General features: G+C 44.4%; 1 pseudogene; it reads right to left on the bottom strand.

Moving 5' to 3' along the window:
• Positions 1-1,388: 1,388 nt before the first annotated feature.
• Positions 1,389-2,269, bottom strand: LOC136406698 (KATNB1-like protein 1 pseudogene; annotated as a pseudogene).
• Positions 2,270-6,885: the final 4,616 nt, after the last annotated feature.

Below are 6,885 nucleotides of genomic sequence, written 5' to 3'. Positions count from 1 at the left end.
CCATTATTAATGGCTAATCCTTCTCACATTGAAAAATGCCTTGGGGCCCTGGCTGGTTGGCTCAATGGTAGAGCATTGTCCTGGCATTTGGATGTCCCTGGTTCAATTCCCGATCAGGGCACACAGGAAGAGCACCCATCTGCTTCTCCATCTCTCCCTCTTTCTTCTCTCTCTCTCTTCTCCTCCTATAGCCATGGCTCAATTGGAGTGAGTTGGCCCCAGGTACTGAGGATGGCCCCATGGCTTCAGCCCCAAGTGGGCAGAGCTTCACCCTCTAGTGGGCTTGCCCATTGGATCTCCATTAGGGTACACGCCGGAGTCTGTCTCTGCTTCCCTTCCTCTCATTGAATAATAATAATTTTAAATAAGTGAATATAAATTAGCCGATTTTATCTGAACATTTCCAGCTAAGGATTCATACAAATACATATTCACCTTTTCCATTCATACATGCATGACATGATGATTCTGGCAAAATAAAGCCAGAATCTTAAAAATATTCCCAAATTTTAAAGATGGCGTTGAATAAGTTTTAACAACAGCATTCTACATGAATGGAAACTCCTGATTTAATTCCATAATTTTATCATGCCAGAAGCATGGTTGGTTTTTTAAAAATTGATATCAGTATTATACACATTGGCTTATTAATAATTAAGGCATTTTGTACATACAGTGTCTAAGTGGGAAAAAAGTGTTAGTATAGATTATTTGCTATGATGTTTTAAACTTTCAGTCTTTTTAACATTGATAAATAGCTACTCACAATTGAGTGTTTTCTTATAATACAGTCTTACAAAGTGATGTTTGGCCTTTGTGGTTTCTAGAAGTGAGTTTTCTTATTTTTTCACATAGCATAATCATACAGGACTGCATTATGATCCAGTAGTATTTTTTTAAAGTATTTTATTTATTGATTTTATCGGGTGAGGGGAGTGAGAAGAATAAACTCATAGTTGCTTTACTTTAGCTGTTCATCGATTACTTGTCATAATGTGCCTTGACTGGGCAAGCCCAGGGTTTCAAACTGTTGATCACAGCATTCCAGGTGGATGCTTTATCCACTGCGCCACCACAGGCCAGGCTGTGATCCAGTAGGTTTTAAATAATGTTACCAAATAACCATACAATACCCAATGCTGCAAAGGTGAATGCTCTTCATAGTGCACTCTCACCTCTTTGAAGTTGAAGCTGCTATTTTTGAATATTTTTCCACTTCAATATTGAAGCAGATTGTAACCTTTTTGTTAGTGTTTTTATTATACGGCTTTAAAAATAGGGTTTTGATTTTTTCCACCTTTCTCAGTTTTTTTATGAGGCATTTTTTGAAAATCAAATAATTCAGGAATATTTTGAATAACCAAATGCTCTTTAGTCTCTCAACGCAACTACAATAAATAAGCATCTACATCCTCAGCTATATTATCAGCATATCCTGAAACCAAACTAAGATGTTTTTTTTGTTCCCACAACCCACTTAATTTTTTATTTAAAATGTGACTATTTTCATCATTTATAATTTCTGTTTTAGATGACAGTTCTGACAACCATCTTTTTATGACTGCTTGAAGCCAACTTAAACCAACTATTATATATTCTTTAAATTTGCTTTTAAGTAATGACTTGACCAGAGACAACCAGTCTACACAGCAGCCGAGTGAGAGGTATTGCTTTTCTTCCTGTAAACTATTGGTGAGCACAGGAAGGCAGCCCTCCACTGCAAGGTCTTGTATCTTCACCAAATAAGCTACAAGTTCATTTATTCTTCTCTTTTTCCAGAAAGTTAAAGTTACATTCAATTTCTAGTGCCTGCCTGCTGAACAAAACTCGGGTCATTGTTTCATGAGAAACCACGGGGGCGGGGGTGAGTGTGGGTAACAACACTGTATTTGGATGGTGGGATTTCTGTCTGTGAAGAACCAGAATCATTGGCCTTCTAAGCAAATATAGCATGTTTGACCAACATATGTAATCTTTCTGGCAGGTGGCCTGCACAAGCCAGTTTGTTTGTTTGTTTATGTTATTTGCCATGTCACAGTCCCAACTTCTAGGGGACTGTTTTTTTTTATAAAAAAGACTTGGAAAAGAATGATGAACTTTCTGTGGTGCATCACCTTATACAGTTTATCAGGGCTTGTTCAACTGTTCTATTTATGTAAGTGCCAACTGTTTTGTAGATTTTTTAATGTTCTTATGTTCTTATTAGTGAAATTAAAGATCCCTCTTTTAGGAAGATCAATGAAATGATCCCCAATACAGTATTTTTACAAAAGTTTAATTTTTAAAAATTGCAGGTTTCAAATGTCACAATCTCTTCAATACCTGATCCTCAGTCCAGCCCTGGCTCTGATGCACTGTGCCCAGAAGCCTAGAGAGTCCCCAGCTCCTGGGTGAACCCAACTCAGAGCCATTCAAATGCAGCTGTCTGTAATTTATTTTCATAGAAAATAAACCAGTGGTGTGCTCAGTTCCTTGTTACCTAAAAGCAAACACAATAGGTCTGTTTAATTTCATCAACTACGATATAGCTGACAGGAAAAAAATATAAAATCATCTTTATACAACTTAAACACTAACATTTGAAACAAATCATTATTGCATCAGCTATCACACTGGTAAGTAAGAAAAAATATATACAGTATTATGGGTGTTTTTTATAAACCTTTGCAAATGCACTGATAAAATAATTTACAATCATTTGAAAACATGGCTGGGTCCTGGTGAATATTTTCTGTCCTCTAAATAAGGCTCCCTATTATCCCATGCACATTTTACACACTGATCCCTGTGCCATTTTCCCAACCCTAAATCCTCTTGTCTCAGGGTGGAGACAGTGGAGGCCGTCTTCAATAAATCTGATGAGCATGGGGTCACGTTTTCATTTTGACCTGACCCTGCTCTTGAGGTATAATATTTGATACAGTGACATACTCCTCTAAAATATGCATCGGGTCAGAGGGGATCCTAGACGCTGGTGCCGGGAGCTCTGAGTGCACCCAGCCTCCCCTCTAGCTCCTCAGGAGAGAGGAGGGCGTCATTAACGAGCAGGGCCACGTGTGCTGTGCTCACCTCCCAACCCCTGCTCGGCAAAGCCAGGGAACAAGTGACCTGGAACACATGCTTTCTGAAACTGCAGTGAAGATTCTGCAAAGTAAACCTGAGGAAGTTCACCAGGCTAGTGCTGCTTCTCTGTGATAACGCACTTCTGGAGGGGTGTGAGTCCTCAGTCTGCACCCTGTCTGACCAGCTGTCTCTTGGTTCTGGGAGGCAAGGAGCTGGAGCACGTACAGGGTGGGGCTGCTGGCTCTTCCCAGCCTGGAGCAGGTGAGGGAACACGTTCGACTGTAAAGGGGCAAAGACACAGCGGCTCAGCCTCCTTGCCTGCTGCTATTATCCCTGTGCAGGCACCTTGTACACCTTCTGGGGACTCCGTCTCCTTTCCCATCTCCAGGTAATGCCTGCCCAAGGGCTTTGACAGAAAAAAGAGTGCTCAGTGGGTTTACTTCGAGGCCAGGAAAGAGGGATTCATTCTGTCCTGAGGACGAAAGAGGGGTTGGGGGGCGGGGGTTCTTAGGGAATTCCCAGAAATATCCTTAGGCATCTCTGGCCACCTTAAGGACTACCCACTCTCCCGAAGCCCTCCAGATTATGTCCCCACGCCGACACCACTGCCCGAGACGTGGAATCTAGGCCTGAGCCTGTCCACTTGCTCCCTCAACCCCACTCCTCCGGGAGCCACCGACCTTTCCTCTCCCCCAACCATTGGTCCTGCTGGAATGCGCCTGCGCGTCCCCTTCTTCCTTAGCGCTCCCTGCCTCGGGTCCAAACATTTGGCGCCACACCTCAGCAGGTCCACGCGCCCCTCCACTGCCCCGCGGCCAGCGGGTAGGGGACAGCACCTCGGTCGGAGCGTGTACACGCGTCCCCATCTGCTCTATCCTATGCGGTCGTTGGCGCCCGCTTGTGGGGCCCAGAGCCCGGCAGCCAGGCCGGCGGGCGGAGAGTGCGGACACGGTGAAGGGTCAGCAGCTGGGCGGTGGGGGTGGGGGGCGCAACTGGGAGTGCGGAACGGCGGGGTCCCTCGCTCGGCGTCCGTGCCGGTGTACCCGTTCCTGTGCCTTCTCGCGAAGCCTGCTGGCCCAGGGTAGATTCTCAGGCGCCCTGCGTGCGAAGCTGCTGAGGAAGGTGGGTACGTCCCGCCGCTGCCGCGCGCTCAGTGTGGCCGAGGCACTGGGGGGCACAAGAGAATGAGCGCATTCCCGGCACGGACCACTTTGGCTTTGTGTATTTGCCTAGAAGACCGATTTTAGCATTCCTGCCAAACCCCCACCACACACACGCACGCACACACACACACACACACACACACACACCTCCCTCCCTCCCCGCTCCAATGCCCAACCCGGTCTGGCTTCAACAATTTGGTGACTCTTATTCTACATTCATCCCAATTAATGAATATTTCTCTTCATCAGCTACAAAACAGACATACAAAGTTCGTGAAAAATCAGGCAGCTGCTGGCACAGTAGCTCTGCAGTTCACCTACCAATGCCCGCTCCCCTGGTTGGGGCGCACCCTCTCCCAAACTCTTCTGGTAACTCCTGCTCTGTACTTGAGGCTGCCACGCTTCCAGATAGGGGATTTCCTAGAGCGTTTTCTTTCTGTTACCAGCAAGAAATTGAATTCACTAAGCAGACTTTAAATTAGTAGAAAGAAAGCGTCGCCTGGGAGGTTTGGATTAAAGTAGACGAAAAAGTGCTACGCAAACAAGCAGTAAATAAGAGGAATTGGAGTAAAATAATCAGACGGACACTGTGGACGGAAAAGCCCTGGAAAGATTCGGAACGTGGGCAATGGCGCCACCTGCCACCGCAGAGCCTGGCAGTTCTGGGAGTCCTTACAGTGCCAGCCAGGGGAACAGCCCACAGCGCCCAGGAAGAAGGTCTCAGCTAGGGTGAGGACAACCTCTTGGAGACAGAAGGTAACACCTTGATTGTCAGGTTCATTATGTAGACAGTTACCTTAGGCACACAGATTTATTGAGCTATTAATAATAATAGGCAACTTTTTATATAAAACAAGGGTTTGGCTATGTCTGTGTTCAAAGGTAGGAAAAACTGTCAAGAATAAACATCGGCTTTGTTTTGCTAGGTGAATTGGGGTCCTCAAGACAGCCACGCTCATTCATTAGGAGGACTCATGGCTTTGATTTATACAGAGAAAGGAAAAGGCAAAATTTGCAAAGGCTCTATGGGAGAAGTCCAGGGGCTCAGGCACAGCCTCCCAAGGGCCCCTCCCAGGGGAATCACGGGGGCACTTAACTCCCGAGCACTGAGTTCTGGGGCATGTGAAGTGCTGAGAGCAGGGGCTCAGTGCCCTAAGGTTTTGTTTGGGACGCATCCATCCTGTGGGCATCCTGTGCCCGGCACACAACCACGGTCCAGACCCCAGAAGGAAAACCTGTGTTTAACACAAACCATAATGTACAGACAATTTAGGCCCAGGGAACCATTATTAACTAAAGGACATGGGAACAGTCTGGAAACCTAAGTCCCCAGATGCCACCAGGCCACACTAGCCTGTGAGCAGGACTTCCTAAGCAGAGGACCAACTGACTTCCCTGTGTCCTTGGTCTGTAGTTTGGCCTGTTTTTTTTTGTGTGTTTTTTTTTTTGTTTTTTTTTTTTTTTGGTTTTTTTTTAAAGAATGTTGGGGAAAGAGGGTTTTCAAACTATTATTATTTTTTTAATTTTATTTATTGATTTCAGTGAGAGAGAAAGGGACAGAGAGAGAGAGAGAGAGAGAGAGAGAGAGAGGTGAGAACATCAAGCTGTTTCTGCATGTGCCCTGATCAGGGATTGAACTGGCAACCTCTGCACTTCGGGATGATGCTCTGACAGAGCTATCCAGCCAGGGCTCAAACTGTATTAAAGTAATTTTATTGGTAAGTTTTATTTGCATTATTCTGTGTGGACCAAAAGGTGGTTAATTTTTCTCTCTCACAGCTGGGTTTTTCCTAACATAAAATTAAGTTAAGTCATTTGTTGAATGCCATGTGCCAGTTTCTGCTATAGGCTCAGAAAATGCAGCTGGAGCAAGACAAACACTAAACTTTGAAGCCCCAGTGCTGAGCTGAGCAGGTTCTTTCTTTTAAAGAGATCCATTACAGCCAGCTGACCAGCTAGATACCACTAAATATGTGAAGCACACACACACCTTAGTGAACTCACCGGAGTGAGAAAGGACATTTTTCCTACTGACATTTATTTAATAAACATTTACTGACCACCTAAACAAACAAACAACTCCTACTGTCAATGCTACAGACCTGTCTTAGAATTTGTCTCATAAAATACCCTGATGTTGAGGAATGGAATCACAGTGGAAATTTGGGACCAAAACTGACCTGTCCAATAAGCATTAACTGCCTTGATGGTATGGCAAATTAACACCTTATTATTTTTTTCAGAGCATCCTATGAAATAAATTAACATTCTCACCTCAGTTGACTGACTTGGCAGAAAAAAAGCTACATGCTGTGAGAAGAGAGAAGACGGGAGAAGAGTTCAGAGGCATAAAGTGAGACAGGTGGAAGAGGCACTGGACAGTCTACTAAAATCTGAATACCAGCTCCACCAAATTTCCCACTTCCTAGAACACCTGGAGGATAATTTTCAGAAGTTGGGAATGAGAGTTGTTCCACATCAAATCAGGTCTAGTAATTCTTAGCAATTTTGTTCACATATGATAATAATGATGATTTGGCCCAGGAAAAATGTACACAATACACAAAAATGTACACAAAGTCCTGTACTATAAGAACCACTAGTTTTAATACTCAAGATGGAACCCTTTTAGTCACAGCACACATGTCCTATGTAATTC

Source organism: Saccopteryx leptura, chromosome 5 (genome assembly GCF_036850995.1).
Source record: "Saccopteryx leptura isolate mSacLep1 chromosome 5, mSacLep1_pri_phased_curated, whole genome shotgun sequence".
NCBI classification, from domain to species: domain Eukaryota; kingdom Metazoa; phylum Chordata; class Mammalia; order Chiroptera; family Emballonuridae; genus Saccopteryx; species Saccopteryx leptura.
This window is presented reverse-complemented; position numbering and strand designations above follow the sequence as displayed.